Source organism: Lynx canadensis, chromosome B3 (assembly GCF_007474595.2).
Source record: "Lynx canadensis isolate LIC74 chromosome B3, mLynCan4.pri.v2, whole genome shotgun sequence".
Classification (NCBI taxonomy): domain Eukaryota; kingdom Metazoa; phylum Chordata; class Mammalia; order Carnivora; family Felidae; genus Lynx; species Lynx canadensis.
The window spans coordinates 29,518,478-29,536,489 of NC_044308.2; the positions used below are offsets into that span (position 1 = coordinate 29,518,478).

General features: G+C 36.1%; 1 protein-coding gene across 3 annotated transcripts in view; it reads right to left on the reverse strand.

The window, feature by feature from the left end:
• The window catches only part of SCAPER (S-phase cyclin A associated protein in the ER), a 508,094-nt gene that overhangs the window by 426,520 nt on the left and 63,562 nt on the right, over positions 1-18,012 (reverse strand). The gene's annotated exons all lie outside the window — the stretch shown is intronic.

An 18,012-nucleotide genomic window follows, 5' to 3' on the forward strand; every position in this document is an offset into this window, starting at 1 on the left:
CTTTAACCTGAGCCACTCTTGTTGGTGGTTATGTAATGGTTTCATTTTGGTTTCAAGATGGTTTTCTATGATTATTAATGATTTTCAGCCTTTTTTCATGCTTATTAGCCATCTTCATTTTGTGAAGTGCCTATTCAAGACTCTTTGATGGGAAGGAATTCCTTACATCTTTTGGATATGGGCCTTTTTTGGTTATACATGTTGCACACATATACTTGACTTTTTACTCTCCTAATGGAATAGAATGTTTTGATGAACATAAATCCCTAATTTTAAGGTAGTCTAACTTCTGACTCTTTTATCTAAGACTGATACTATCTGCATCAATTTTAAGCAATTATTTTCCTACCACAGGTCAGGAAGATATTCTCCAATATTGTCTTTTAGAGCATGGAGTCTCTCCTCTGTTACACTGGTCTGTTTATTTATTTTTGTACCAATATCAACCTAACTTACACTGCTGTAGCTCTAAAATAAAACGCAAAACCCAGTAGAGTAAATCCTCCAACTATATCTTTGACTAGGCTAATGCCAGCCCCTTGTTATTTCCATACAAATTTTAAAATCAGATTATCAATTTCCCAGGAAAAAAAATTAAAAACACAATTTTAATTGTAATTGCATATATTCTATAAAACAACTAGATGAAAACTGACATTTTTATAATATTGTATCTTCTGGTCTATGAAGAAATATATATATATCTTATTTATACCTCTATATACTTGTACCTTATTCAGTGTCTCTCAAAATGTATGATAGTTTCCTGTGTAGAGGTCTTGCACATTTTTTTTAGCTTTAGCCCTAAGAATAAATGGTAGCTATTTAACTTTTTTTTCATTTTCTGTTACCATTGATTTTTGTATCCAGCAACTTTAACTTAATACATCTAATAATTTCTCTTTAGATTCTTCTGGATTTTCTAAATACATAAATATGAATATATCATCTGTGAATAATGACATATTTATTTCTTCCTCTCCAAGTGTTATATATTTTATATGTTATTCTTGTCTTCCTGTGTTGGCCAGGATCTTAAGGACAATGTTGAATAGAAATAAAGATAGCAGACTTTGTCTCATTCCCAATTTCAGAAGGAAAGTTCTCAACATTTCACCATTAAGTATGATGTTTACATAGGTTCTTTGGAAGATTCTATTAGTAAAGATGTTCGTTCTCAGTTTGCTGAATTTCATCAAATATTTTTCCTAGGTCTACTGGGACAATTATATGATTTTCACCTTTATTCATCTAATTTGATAAATATTAATTTCATTCTCAAATGATAAAACCAACACTGCGGTACTGGAAAGAACCTAACTTGACTGTGATGTATTGTCCAGTATTTGAATAACCAGATTAATATATCAATATTTGGTTTAGGATTTGTGCATCTGTATTATTAAGTGGTCTCTATTTTTATTTCTCCTGAGACCTTTGGTTATCAAAGTTATGCTGGCAGAGTTCTTTTTCTATGTTCTAGAAGAGTCTGTATAATACTGGCAATATTTTGCTCATTTTTTTTGGTTGAGATATGATTAACACGCCATAAAATTTACCATTTATAATTATACAATTCAGTCACTTTTAGTACATGCAGAGTTGTGCATCTATCCAATTCCAAAACATTGTCATCACCCCAAAAAGAAACCCAGTACCCATCAGCAGTCACTCCCCATTCTCTCCTCTTTCCAGCCCTTGGAAGCCACTACTCTACTTTCTGTCTCTATGGACTGGCCAGTTCTGGACATTTCAAATAAACAGTATCATACAGAATATGGCCTTTTGTGGCGAAATTCTTTCATTTAATTTTTTCTTTTTTTTCTGAATATTTTTTTTTAATATTTATTTTTGAGAGAGACAGAGACAGAATGCAAGTGGGTTAGAGACAGAGAGAGAGACACAGAACCTGAAGCAGGCTCCAGGCTCTGAGCTGTCAGCACAGAGCTTGACGTGGGGCTCGAACATATGAACTGTGAGATCATGACCTGAACCGAAGTCGGACGCTCAACCGACTGAGCCACCCAGGCGCCGCTAATGTTTTCAAGATTCATCCATCTGGTACCATGTATCTGTACTCATTCTTTTTCATGACTAAATAATTGCATAAACAAACACATTTTGCTTATTCATTTATCGGTTGATGGATACTTGGCTTGTTTCCACCTTTTGCCTATTAGAAATAATGCTGCTATGAATATTCACATCCAAGTTTTTCTATGAAAATATGTTTCTATTTCTCTTGGGTGTATACCTAGTAGTGGATTTACTAAGTCATATGGTAACTCTAAATTTAACATGAACTACCAAAATGTTTTCCACAACAGCTGCACCATTTTACATTCCCAGCAGCAATATACAGGCACACCTCATTTGACTATGCTTCATTTTATTGCAGTTCACAGATATCATGTTTTTTTACAAATTGAAGGTTTGTAGCAACCCTGTGCTAAGTCTGTCTACACCATTTTTCCAACAGTGATTGCTCACTTCATGTCTCATGTTACATTTTGGTAATTCTTGTAATATTTCAAACTTTTTCATTACTATTATATTTGTTATGGTTACAGTTCATTGAAACCTCAGATGATTGTTAGCAATTTTTAGCATAAAGCATTATTTAAGGCACATACATTGTTTCCTTAGACATGCTGCTATTGCACACTTATGACTACAGTATAAACATAACTTATATGTACTGGGAAACCAAAAAATTCATTGACTTGCTCTATTGTGGTATTTGCTTGATTGCAGTGCTCTGGAACTGAACCTGGAGGATGTCCAAGGTATGTCTGTATGAGGGCCAAATTCTTGACAACCTCAGCAGCACCTGCTATTTTCTGATTTGTTGAGTCTAGTCATCCTAATAAGTATAGTATTATTGTGGTTTTTATTTGCATTTCCCTGATGACTAAAGTTATTGAGCATATTTTCATGTGCTTATTGGACGTATGTAAATCTTCTTTGAAGAAATGTCTATTCAAATTATTTGCCAATTTTTGGCCTAGGTTATTTGTCCTTTATATTTTTGAGCTGCAAGAGTTCTCTATATATTCTAAATATTAGACTGTTATAAGACACATGGCTTGAAAATATTTTCTCTCATTCTGTGGGGTGTCTTGTCAACTAACAGCATCCTGTAATACACATAAGTTTTTAATTTTAATGAAATTCTATTTATTTATTTTACCTTTGGTTGTGTTTTTGGTATCATATCTAAGAAACTGCTGCCAAGTCCAAGGTCACAAAGATTTACACCTATGTTTTCTTCAAAGAATTTCATAGTTTCAGTTTTTACATTTAGGTCTTTCATTTATTTTCAGTTATTTTTTTGTATATGGTGTGAGGTAAGGATCCAAATTCATTCTTTGTGTGTGGATATCTAGTTGATCCCAACACCATTTGTTGAAAAGACTATTCTTTTTCCATTAAATGATCTTGACACCCTTATCAAAAATCAATGGACACAGATGTGGATTTATTTCTGAACTCTCAATTCTCTTCCATTGATCTATAACTATCCTTATCCCAGTACCATGCTATTTTGATTACTGTAGCTTTGTAATGAGTTTTGAATTCTGAGTTTTGAAAAGAACTTTGTTCTTTTTCAAGATGGTTTTTGGCTATTCTGTGTCCCTTGCATTTCCATTCAGATTTTAGGATCACCTTGTCCACTTCTGCAAAAAAGGAGATTAGAATTTCAGTAGGGATTGAACCAAATCTGTATATCACTTTGGGGACCATTGCCATCTTAATATTAAGTTTTCCAATCCACAAGTTCAGATATCTTCCTCTTTATTTAGGTCTTCTTTAATTTCTTTTAATGATGTTTTGTAGTTTTTAGTGTACAAGTCTTGAACGTCTTTGGTTAAATTTATTACTCAATGTTTCTTTTTTTTTCTTTTTCATGCCATTATAATGGGACTGCTTTCTTAATCTCACTTTTTTATTGTGCATTACTAACATATAGAAACACAATTTTATGCACTGATCTTGTATTCTGCAACCCTTCTGAGTTTGTTTATTAGCTCTAATAATTTTATGTGTGTGAATGGATTCTATAGGGTTTTCTGTATGTAGAACCAAATCATCTGCAGATATAATTTTACTTCTTCCTTTCAATCTGGATGCTTTCTATTTCTTTATCTTGTTTAATTGCCCTGGCTAGAACCTCAAGTATAAGACTGAAAAGAAGCAGTGAGAATAGACATCAGTATTTTGTTCCTGTTATTAGCAGGGAAAGCTAATTTTTGTCTTTAGATAATTCAAGTTACATTACTGTAATACTACATTCTACATATTTGGCAAAGATTTTTTCTTCTTGGTACTGATTAGTCTTGCATACTAATGGCAATGAAAATGTATATAAGAAAAGACTATAAAAATATAGGCCACTGAGATCCACTCCATTGCTCAGAAAGAAAAACTGATCCCAAGTATAAATATGTGTGTAGATAGTGGTTAATTGTCCAAAGTTGTCATTTAAAATGTATAAGACAACGAAATTTAAAGTGTTCACTTTATCAGTCTCATACCATTCTCACCTTACTCACCTTACTATAGAGACATACCAGTCTCATTTTACTAGAAATGGCAATTTTCCATACTCCCAAAGATGACCATCAGAAAATACCAACCAACTATAAAAATGATCATTTGGTTTATAAATACATTACTTTTCTATAACTAAGTCTTACTTTCTAGTATTAGTGTAACTCCAACCAACTACAAAATGATCACTTGGATTATAAACATGTTACTTTTCCATAACTAAGCTTACTTTCTAGTATTCAGTGGAACTCAAAACCTCAAAAACACTTTTCATTTATGTTTTTTAAAATATAGATACACTTTGGAAATCAGACCCAAGATTGATTATGTATGCCAAATTAGCCACAAATAAAATACAGTACCAACCTCACATTAGTCATAAATGTTATATTCTAATTTAAAATACTCTCCTGAACAAAGAAGTATTGTTTATTTCCTTTCAAAGGTAATCCTTAGTGCCAAATCCCTGGTAATAAAAGTCTTCTACAATCAGGAAAAGGAAAAAAATTTTTAATTTACTTGGCTTCCTTTTCTCAATTCTACGAATATAATTCAAATTCAATTAAGTTCAACTTAAATCGCCTACATTAGGCACAGAAAGATGTAATTCAGAATAATTTATTTCAGAAGTTTTATGATTTCCCTTTTTGCTTAAAAAAAAGAAAAAAAGAGAAAAAAACCCTCTAATGGGCAAGCATATAAGCAGCTACACTTCTGATACTAGTTGGCACAGAGAAAGTACATTTGGTGGCTTAAACAACCTATTTTAAGGAATGCTTAGCACAATGTTATCAGAAATGATCAGAGTGGTACCATGCAGCTGTAATCTGAGTCATGTTTTATGAACAGGGGAATACAAACAAGACACACAGCTGGAGCAGCTTCTTAGTCACTGATGCACATCTTTCTCCCTATAGCTATGAAGGCCATTTTGTCAATCAGGATGAAACAGAACAAAAGTGGCTCTGAAAGTAATGTTATAGGCATTCAGATAACTACATATAGATATACAGCTAAAATTACCAATTAGTTTACCAATTGGCTGCAACGGGTTCGATTGGTTTGTAATTAATTCTAGTTACTGGCGCACAGAGCAGGATGGTTGGCGCCATCCCTTTGTCCTCCTGACACACAATACTAGTGCACAGGCCCTTGGGCCCAGGACATCAACACAGCCCTCCAATTCAGCTACAGGAATGTGCACAGTGGTGTGCCCCTGTGGTGATAAAGGGATGGAAACATGCATCACATGAGAAGTCAGTGATAAAGGGAACCTTATAAGAAAGAGCTTTACCAAAAGTGAAACAAATTTTTAAAAGCATTATTTTTAAGAACAATAGTTTTAAAAAGTTTTTTAAAAGCTACAAATAGAATAAATAGTTCAAAAGAGAAATCATTGGAAAGAAAAATGGCAAGTAAACCACTTTCAAAACTAACAGTATCATTCACAGTAGTCTTCAACCTTTAATCATTCATTTCTTTCAAATACTTCCCCTTAATTTTCTATATAAGCAGCCTAGTAAAAAAAAAAAATACAAAACATATTCAATGAATGAAAACTTATAAATGAAAATCTGCTAATGGAAACCACTCTCCTTTAATTTAATTTTTACCAGGTTCTTTGTGGATAAATAAAATTTGCAGTTGCCTGGGTAATGATACAAATATTCTACTGCAGTGGCTAATTTTTATCTCAACTCATTTACAAGCTGGCTTGATTAGACATTTTCTCTTATGGTACTCCTACTAACAAAACTCAAGAGACCTACTGCAGCTAAGAATAAGTAAACAATGATACTAAAAACTAATTTGTCATGGGGCACCTGGGTGGCTCAGTTAGTGAAGCATCCAATTTCAGCTTAGGTCATGATCTCACAGTTTGTGAGTTCAAGCCCCACAGTGGGCTCTATGCTACCAGTGCAAACCCACTTTGGATCCTCTGTCTCCTTCACTCTCTGCCCCTACCCCACTCAAGCTCTCTCATTCTCTCTCAAAAATAAGTATTTTTAGAAAACTGTCGTATACACTGTATGCTAGCCAACTTGACATAATCTTAAAAAAAAATTGTTCCAAGTCTCAAAATAACATACTCAAATTCCCCACTGATGCCTGCAAGTTTACCTAAACACCTGCTTAAGGCATTTCTTTTGCCAAACTATTCTCCCAATACCAAACTAAATGCTTATATTCAGGCTGAAGGTCCTCAGCACTCATTTATACCAAGCTCCTCGTTTATAGAGACAAAGGTAGAAAAAGATTTGGTGATTTCTTCCAAAGTCCTACAACTAGCTTAGAGGAAACATGGAAATCACGACTATTCCTCACTTTCCTTGCAAAGGACAGTACAAATACCATGTGCAAAACTCTCCCACAATCCTACAGCCCAAAGTCACCTCTCCAGCTATGATATTACCAAGTATAATAACTAATGTCAATACATAGACTAAACTCCTAAGTGCTATTCCTGAACCTGAAAGGGAAAAAACACTTTTCTCCCTCATGCCATTTATTGTTATAAATAAATGGTTATTGTTATAACACATCTCACATCCTAAGAGAAAAACACCATGATTTTTTCTAAAATTTTAACTCCCACTGAGTCACCATGCATGGAAGAGCAAAATCTATTTCAAAGGCATAAACTGACTCTTTCTCTTCATCAATCAAATCTCAAATACTTTTAGTGATCCAGAGGAATAATAGAACAGAACTATAACCTTTGCTATACATCTTGTGTCTGGACACCAAGATCTATGTTCTGTGTTGCACTCATTATCTGGTAAATTTCTATCATTTCAACATAACAGTAGAAAATAACTGAAAAAAATTAAAAAAACAGAAACGCTCGATGAAAAATATCAATAACCCAAGATAATATCCACAGCAGGAATGGCACAGATATTCCTTTCTAAAAGAAAGTCCTTAAATACATTTTTATAAAATCTTTGATGTTTATATCAATAGGATGTGTTTGATCAAAAACAGTTTTGTTATAGTTATAACTTTTTCAGTCTCATGAATAGCACCCAAAACAGTGCAAGCAGTAATAAATATTCAGTAAACAGTTGTTGCATGAAAGATAAGTCTAGAACTAAAGGTTAGTTCTGCTGGTAATTCATTACATAATGTCAGACAGATCACTTAGTTTTTCAGTCTCCTATGGGTAAAATAAGAAGACTGGATTATATAATTTCTAAAATTATATTCAGATATGATTTATGATACTATTTCACATTCTGTGCTATTTTTGTTTCTAATACAAATCATATGTACATTTTAAATTCTTTTTTTCTAACAAAACTAAATTTTAATATGTCTGTTTGTATTTCTTGATTTTTTAAATGTGAAGTTTAAAAAAAAAAAAATACTCTAATTATAAGTAGGAAATAAGGGGCACCTGGCTGGTTCAGTCAGTAGAGCATCCAACACTTGATCTCAGGGTCATGAGTTCAAGCCCCATGTTGGGCATGGAGCCGCCTTAAAAAAAAAATTTTTTTTATGATTAAAAAAATAAACAGGAAACAAGAACTGTACCTTTTACGGAAACTGTTCTATTTCCAAGAATCCTTATAAATTCATCCTTTGATACTTATAAAACTCAACTGTTTTTAAAAATTTCATGCTCTATGGTGAGTGTAACTGAATTACAAAATCAGTATTAGGGTAGCTGTTAAATGAAGTATAATTATTTTAAAGTTTTTAATCCTATAACTACAAAAAATATTTCTGAGACAAATAACTTAATTCTAAAACAAAAACATGATACCTTAAAAATAAGGTAATTGCCAAGGAAAGACTGTATAAATATTTTGTAGGCCCTGTAAATTTTTACTAGAGTATCACAAACTAGATTTAAGACTCATTTATTAAATTTTTACTGTATGTACCCAGAGTGTAGTAGAAACAAAAAAAGCAGATGACATGGTCTTCATTAAAGATGCTTCCAGTCTTATTAAAAATACAAACCACCAAACACTACTACTTAAGAAATGGATCATGACCAAATTTCAATGTAAATACTCATTAACAAAGAAAACAACAAAAGATACCTAAATCTTTAAACAAATATGTTACCATGAAATCTGCCTTATTTGTTCATGACTAAGAACAATTATATCTGTAAACTCCCCCAAATCGTTCAATTTCACTTATTTATTATTTTATTGGAGGATAATTGGTAAATTAATATGGTAAATTATGCTACTTCATTCTTTCACTATCACCTAATGAAATGAAGAGCACACTGTCATAAAGACTTCAGTCCCATAATCGATAATTACAACATTCCAACTAAATTGAAATAGCTTACAGGAATGTTCACCCAAGAAGTTAGTGTATATAACAACTAAGAGAACTACACATATCAGCCATATGAGAGCTAATTATTATATTTCTGATATTGTTATCATTATCAATGCACTTTGTAATTTGAGCTCACTGGCAGCACATCTTCATGGATTACTTTTGCAAACCATCATTTCCATGACTGTGCCTCTATTAAATATTTAAATACAGTGAGGAAAAGAGGAATGGGTGTAGAGCAACTACATGACAGTGTAGCTAGATCCCACTCAAATGACTGTCTCATCCTCTTCTGAAGGGGAAATAAGAAGCCTCTTGCTAAAGAACACTGGACAGAATTTCCTGGGATACAATTTTATAAAAATCCATTTCCTAAAGATTTCTCTCTCTGTTTCCTAACACCATCAGCTCAAATTCCTTGATGTGCCCACAGGTGACGAATAAATTCCTATTAAATAGTTTTCACCAAAGAAACAAAACTTCACCAAAAGAATAAAACTCAGCAAACATTAGGAATTCAAGGTTTACCTTCTTAATGTTCTTGCCTTGTTTTATTCAGTCTTCCTATTTTATAATTGCAATATATTTAATTTTTTATGGGAATCATGGAAAGATAAGGAAATGTTCACCTAATTTAATTGTGACAAGAGTCATTCCAAAAAGAAGCCCAAGTCAGAGATGCAGCAGAGCAGGTTTATAGGTATTGAAGCCTGTTATTGGAAGGCATTGTCAGAATACCAGGAAATAAGAAATGAGCAAAACCTTGACAGGATTCATGGAGGGGATGAGAGCAAGTGAACAGGATTCAAGATGAGGCAGTTTAACAGGCTGAAGCCACAAGCATGGTTAGAAAGAGACTGAGAATTTGGAGATCTAACATGTTGCCACAATCAAAAATTGTGACTAAATTATTGGCACCATGGAATAGAGAAGACAAAAGCAGGGGCATTTCTAATGGGTCTCATCATCTTGACAGGAGACTAGATAACTAAGCCTTTCCTATCTAAGATAGCCCTTTTTAACTTTTCAGAGAGAGAGTTAAATTTCCAAGTCTGTAACATCATCTCTCTATTATGCTTTATCATCCATGTTTCTCATCCAGGGTGTAAGTAGAATAGATTAATCAAGAATCTGTGATACATCCTTTTCAGGTAACAATCATCCTTAAGAATTTCATGAAAATTATGGGCCTCCTACCCAAAACAACATACATGAACAAAATAATTTCAATACCTACAGATGATTTACAAACACAGGTCTAAGAATTCAAGGTTAAGAATCCCTACTCTAGACATTCTCCAAGATACAACACATATTAGGACACACATAGTAAGTCTCCATTTAAAAAGATGGCTTAAAAAGATGGACATCATACAAGGTATCTTCTCCAACCAAAGCAGAATAAAGTTAACTGATAACAAAGTTAAAACTAGAAAATTCACAAATTTGTTGAATTTAAACAATAAATTGGTCAAGAAAAATATCACAAGAGGTAACAGAAAACAGAGACAAATGAAAATAACAATACAACAGATTAAAACTTAAGAGACATATCTAAAGCAGTACTCAGAGGGAAATTTATAGCTATAAATGCTTACATAAAAAACTAGAAAGATCTCAAATCAAAAACTTAACTTTACAACTTAAGAAGCTAAAAAATAACAAACTAAATCCAAAGCTAGCAGAAAGAAATAAAAAGTATAGCATTAACAAATTAGAGAGAGAAAGAATTTCAGAGAAAAGAAGAGGAGGTTGGAGGTGTAGGACGCTGGGCTCACCTCATCCTCCTGATCGCTTAGATTCCACCCACATCTGCCTAAATAACTCAGAAAAACACCAGAACGGACTCTCCAGAGCCAAGCATGAACAAGAGGCCCACAGAAGAGGGTAGCAAGGGCAGAGAGGCGGTGCATGCTACACGGACTGGCAGGAGAGAGCCAGGGCGGCAGAGGGGCAGCCCACTCTGCAAGGCAGAGCTCCCAAAGTCTGGCTTGCAAAAGCGGAGAGGCCGGACTGCATGAGTTCTAACAGCCACCGGGACTTAACATCTGGAATGTTAAAACTCAACACCTCTACTCTCTGAGAGTGGGGAGGGCGAGAGGATGCCGGGAGGGAGAGTTGTTGAGTCCCAGAAGGATAGAGCTCAGCTCAGCGGGGGAACAAAGGCACTGGCAAGTACCATTTCCCTCTCCCATCCCCCAGCCGAAAGTCCACAGGGAACCAGTTCCCGTCACCAAACTTGCTTGCACCCCGCAAACACCCAATGCGGTGCTTCTGTGGATACATCCCTCCTAGGGGCCAGCCTCCCTCCTGGTGCTTCGGGACCCTCCTGCAGGGGACCACCTACGGCAAAGCAAGCTAAGCCTGCCCCTCCAGCCACAGTGCACCTTGCGGATCCACCCTGTCTAATACGCCCTTGGCCAGATCCCATTAAAGCAGCACCACAAGCCTTGCAGTATGCAAGCAGCCCAGACAGGGGTCACACCACTCCACAGTGAGTCCTGCCCCTAAGAGAGGGGAAGATAAGGTACACACCAGTCTGACAAGTTACTCTGGAGAGCACAGCGAAAGTTACCAACAAGACAAGTTACTCTGGAGAGCACAGTGGAAGTGCCCTGCAGTTTGGAGATACCGCAGGGACTACCCAAAATGAAGAAACAGAAGAATTCTCCTCAAAAGGAACTCCAGGAAGTAGCAACAACTAACGAATTGATCAAAAATGATGTAAGCAATACAATGGAACAAGAATTTAAAATAATAGTCATAAAATTAATTGCTGGGCTTGAAAAAAACATAAAGGAGAGCAGAGAATCTATTGCCACAGAGATAAAGGGACTAAGATATAGTTAGGAGGAGCTAAAAAATGCTATAAATGAGGTGCAAAATAAAATGGAGGTGGCCATAGCACGGATTGAAGAGGCAGAGGAGAGAAGGTGAATTAGAAGATAAAATTATGGAAAAAGAGGAAGCTAAGAAAAAGAGAAATAAAAAATCCAGGAGTATGAGGGGAGAATTAGAGAACTAAGTGATGCAATCAAATGGAACAATAACCCTATCAAAAGAATTCCAGAAGAAGAAGAGAGAAAAAGGGGCTGAAGGTGTACCTGAACAAATCATAGCTGAGAACTTCCCTGATCTGGGGAAGGAAACAAGCATTGAAATCCAAGAGGCACAGAGAACTCCCTTCACACAAAACTTGAATCGATCTTCTGCACAACATATCATAGTGAAACTGGCAAAATACAAGGATAAGGAGAGAATTCTGAAAGCAGCTAGGGATAAACACGCTCTAACTTACAAAGGTAGATGCCTAAGAGTAGTAGCAGACCTATCTACTGACACTTGGCAGGCCAGAAAGGAATGGCAGGAAATCTTCAATGTGATGAACAGAAAAAATATGCAGCTAAGAATCCTTTATCCAGCAAGTCAGTCATTTAGAATAGAAGGAGAGATAAAGGTCTTCCCAAACAAACAAAAACTGAAGGAATTCATCACTAAACCAGCCCTACAAGAGATCCTAAGGGGGATTCTGTGAGTGAAATGTCACAAGGACCACAAAGTACCAGAGACATCACTACAAGCGTGAAACCTAGAGACATCACAATGACTCTAAACCCATATCTTTCTATAGTAACACTGAATGTAAATGGACTAAATGTGCCAACCAAAAGACATAGGGTATCAGAATGGATAAAAAAAACAAGACCCATCTATTTGCTGTCTACAAGAGACTCATTTTAGACCTGAGGACACCTTCAGATTGAAAGTGAGGGGATGGAGAACTATCTATCATGCTACTGGAACTCAAAGAAAGCTGGAGTAGCCATACTTATATAAGACAAACTAGACTGTAAATTAAAGGCTATAACAAGAGATGAAGAAGGGCATTATATAATAATTACAGGGTCTATCCATCAGCAAGAGCTAACAATTATAAATGTCTATGTGCTGAATATGGGAGCCCCCAAATATATAAAACAATTAATCACAAACATGAGCAACCTTATTGATAAGAATGTGGTAATTGCAGGGGACTTTAATACTCCATTTACAGGAATGGAGAGATCACGTAGACACAGGATCAATAAAGAAACAAGGGCCCTGAATGATACATTGGACCAAATGGACTTGACAGATATATTTCGAACTCTGCATCCCAAAGCAACAGAAGATACTTTCTTCTCGAGTGCACATGGAACATTCTCCAAGATAGATCACATACAGGGTCACAAAACAGCCCTTCATAAGTATAAAGAAGTGATATCATACCGTGCACACTTTCAGACCACATGCTATGAAGCTTGAAATCAACCACAGGAAAAAGTCTGGAAAACCTCCAAAAGTGTGGAGGTTAAAGAACAGCCTACTAAAGAATGAATGGGTCAACCAGGAGATTAGAGAAGAAATTTAAAAATATATGGAAACAAATAAAAATGAAAATACAACAATCCAAACGCTTTGGGATGCAGCGAAGGCAATCCTGAGAGGAAAATACATTGCAATCCAGAAGCTGGTGCGTCTTTGTCTGAGGGCTTACGCTTCAGAGCTTTGGGCCAGCTTTCAGGAACTAAGGGCACAGCCATGAAGAAGAACGCAGTCACACTATGGCCCACCATGCCATTTACAGCAGATCAATGAAACCAAGAGTTGGTTTTTTGAAAAAATAAACAAAATTGATACACCTCTAGCCAGGCTTCTCAAAAAGAAAAGGGAGAGGACCCAAATAGATACAATCATGAATGAAAATGTAATTATTATAATCAATCCCTCAGAAATATAAGTAATTATCAGGGAATACTATGAAAAATTATATGCCAACAAACTGGAAAACCTGGAAGAAACAGACAAATTCCTAAGCACCCACACACTTCCAAAACTCAGGAAGAAATAGAAAATTTGAAGAGACCCATAACCAGCGAAGAAATTGAATCAATTATCAAAAATCTCCCAACAAATAAGAGTCCAGGATCAGATGGCTTCCCTGGGGAATTCTACCAGACATTTAAAGCAGAGTTAATACCTATCCTTCTCAAGCTGTTCCAAAAAAGAAAAAGGGAAGGAAAACTTCCAGACTCATTCTATGAAGCCAGCATTACTTTGACTGCCAAACCAGAAAGAGACCCAGCAAAAGAAGAGAACTACAGGCCAATATCCCTGATGAATACGGATGCAAAAATTCTCAACGAGATACTAGCAAATCGAATTCAACAGCATGCAAAAAGAATTATTCACCATGATCAAGTGGGATTCATTCCTGGGCTGTAGGGCTGGTTCAATATTCATAAATCAATCAATGTGATACATCACATTAATAAAACAAAGGATAAGAACCATATGATCCTGTCAATCGATGCAGAAAAAGCATCTGACAAAATTCAGCATCCTTTCTTAATAAAAACCCTCGAGAAAGTCGGGATAGAAAGAACATACTTAAACATCATAAAAGCCATTTATGAAAAGCCCACAGTTAATACCATCCTCAATGGGGAAAAACTGAGAGCTTTCTCCCTGAGATCAGGAACACGACAGGGATGTCCACTCTCACCGCTGTTGTTTAACATAGTGTTGGAAGTGCTAGCATCAGCAATCAGACAACAAAAGGAAATCAAAGGCATCAAAATTGGCAATGATGAAGTCAAGCTTTCACTTTTTGCAGATGACATGATATTATACATGGAAAACCCGACAGATTCCACCAAAAGTCTGCTAGAACTGATACATGAATTCAGCAAAGTCACAGGATACAAAATCAATGTACAGAAATCAGTTGCATTCTTATACACTAATAATGAAGCAACAGAAAGACAAATAAAGAAACTGATCCCATTCACAATTGCACCAAGAATCATAAAATACCTAGGAATAAACCTAACCAGAGATGTAAAAGATCTGTACGCTGAAAACTATAGAAAGCTTATGAAGGAAATTGAAGAAGATACAAAGAAATGGAAAAAAATTCCGTGCTCATGGATTGGAAGAATAAATATTGTTAAAACGTCAATACTACCCAAAGCTATCTACACATTCAATGCAATCCCAATCAAAGTTGTACCAGCATTCTTCTCGAAGCTAGAACAAGCATTCCTAAAATTTGTATGGAACCACAAAAGGCCCTGAATAGCCAAAGTAGTATTGAAGAAGAAGACCAAAGTGGGAGGCATCACAATCCCAGACTTTAGCCTCTACTGCAAACCTGTAATCATTAAGACAGCATGGTATTGCCACAAAAACAGACACATAGACCAACGGAATACAATAGAGACTCCAGAATTGGACCCACAAAAGTATGGCCAACTAATCTTTGACAAAGCAGGAAAGAATATCCAATAGAAAAGAAAAACAGTCTCTTTAACAAATGGTGCTGGGAGAACTGGACAGCAACATGCAGAAGAATGAAACTAGACCACTTTCTTACACCATTCACAAAAATAAACTCAAAATGGATGAAGGACATTTCCTGGTGAGACAGAAAACCATCAAAACCCTAGAGGAGAAAGCAGGAAGAAACCTCTCTGATCTCAGCCGCAGCAATTTCTTACTTGACACATCTCCAAAGGCAAGGGAATTATAGCAAAAATGAACTATTGGGACCTCATGAAAATAAAAAGCTTCTGCACTGCAAAGGAAACAATCAACAAAACTAAAAGGCAACCAACAGAATGGGAGACAATAGTTCCAAATGACATATCAGACGACAAAGGGCTATTATCCAAAATCTATAAAGAACTCACCAAACTCCACACCCGAAAAACAAATAATCCTATGAAGAAATGGGCAGAACACGTAAATAGACACTTCTCTAAAGAAGACATCCATATGGCCAACAGGCACATGTAAAGATGCTCAATGTCACTCCTCATCAGGGAAATACAAATCAAAACTACTCAGATACCACCTCACACCAGTCAGAGTGGCTAAAATGAACAAATCAGGAGACTATAGATGCTGGTGAGGATATGGAGAAATGGGAACCCTCTTGCACTGTTGGTGGGAATGCAAACTGGTGCAGCCGCTCTGGAAAACAGTGTGGAGCTTCCTCAAAAAATTAAAAATAGATCTACCCTATGACCCAGCAATAGCACCGCTAGGAATTTACCCAAGGGATACAGGAGTGCTGATGCATAGGGGCACTTGTACCCCAATGTTTATAGCAGCACTTTCAACAATAGCCAAATTATGGAAAGAGCCTAAATGTCCATCACTGATGAATGGATAAAGAAATTATGGTATATATATACAATGGAATACTACTTGGCAACGAGAAAGAATGAAATATGGCCTTTTGTAGCAACATGGATGGAACTGAAGAGTGTTATGCTAAGTGAAATAAGTCATACAGAGAAAGATACCATATGTTTTCACTCTTATGTGGATCCTGAGAAACTTAACAGAAGACCATGGGGGAGGGGGAGGGGGAAAAAGTTACAGAGAGGGAACGAGGCAAACCATAAGAGACTCTTAAAAACTGAGAATAAACTGAGGGTTGATGGGGGGTGGGAGGGAGGGGAAAGTGGGTGATGGGCATTGAGGAGGGCACCTGTTGGGATAAGCACTGTTGTATGGAAACCAATCTGACAATAAATTTCATATTAAAAAAAAAACAACACCTTCACAGGTACTTTTGCACCTTTTGCTGAATATGAAGTATTGTCTTTTGAATAGCTGTTACAAGGGGAAACAATGTTTAAATTATTAACATTGGATGAAGGCTAATCATGGTCACTTGTCTAAGTATCTGGAAGTGGCAATAAAAATTCCCTCACACTTGTTTAGTGCTTTCTAATTTCCAAGCACTTTCACATGTCATCTTGATTAACCCTCAGTACAGTGTAGTAAAGTAGTTAAAGGCTCAGGCTCAGCAGGGGGGCTGCCTGGATTGAGGCCCTTACTCTGCCATATTTAACCTCTCTAAACCCTGGATTTCTTTTCTGAAAATGGGAACAGCAGTACTGGTCTGTGGGAATATTGTGTGGATTAAGCGTGATGATCTAGGTGAAGTAGTTAGCACAGTGTCTTTGACAATAAATTTCATTTAAAAAAAAATGAATAGGGGTGCCTGGGTGGCGCAGTCGGTTAAGCGTCCGACTTCAGCCAGGTCACGATCTCGCGGTCCGGGAGTTCGAGCCCCGCGTCAGGCTCCGGGCTGATGGCTCAGAGCCTGGAGCCTGTTTCCGATTCTGTGTCTCCCTCTCTCTCTGACCCTCCCCCGTTCATGCTCTGTCTCTCTCTGTCCCAAAAATAAATAAACGTTGAAAAAAAAATTTAAAAAAAAAATGAATAAATGTTGAAAAAAAAAAAAGGAAAAAAAAAGCCAATGACTGTCAAGGCAAATCACACTCAAATTCACAAAATGCACAGGCAAGAAAGGAATCCTGAAAGCAGCAAGGGGAAAAAAGCCCTTAACCTACACGTTCACAGAAGATCTGTATACAGAAACTTGGCAGGTCAGAAAGGTACGGCAGGAATATATTCAATGTGCTCAACAGGATAAATATACAGCCAAGAATTCTTTATTCAGCAAGGCTGTCATTCAAAACAGAAGGAGAGATAAGAGTTTCCCAGACAAAGAAAAACTAAAGTAGTTCAAGACCATTAAACCAGCCCTGCAAGAAATTTTAAGGGAGACTCTTTGGAGAATTTAAAATACCAAAGCAACAAAGACTAAAAAGGACTGAAGAGTATCACCAAAAACACTAACTCTACAGATAACACACTGGCACTAAATTCACATCTTTCAATAATCACCCTGAAATTAAATGGACTAAATGCTCGAATCAAAAGACACAGGGTATTAGAATGGATAAAAAAAAAAATAAAAGTAGTCTATATGCTGCCACAAGAGACTCATTTTAGACCTAAGGATGCCTGCAGATTGAAAGTAAGGGGATGGAGAACCATCTATCATGCTAATGGACATCAAAAGAAAGCTGCAGTAGCCATACTTATATCAGACAAGGTAGATTTTTAAATCAAAGACTGTAACAAGAGATAAAGAAGGGCATTATATCATAATTAAGGGGTCTTTCCATCTAACAAGAAGGAAAGAAGATCTAACAATTATAAATATTTATGCCCCCAATGTGAAAGCACCCAAATATATAACTCAATTAAAAACAAACAAAGAAACTCATTGTGGGGGCGCCTGGGTGGTTCAGTCGG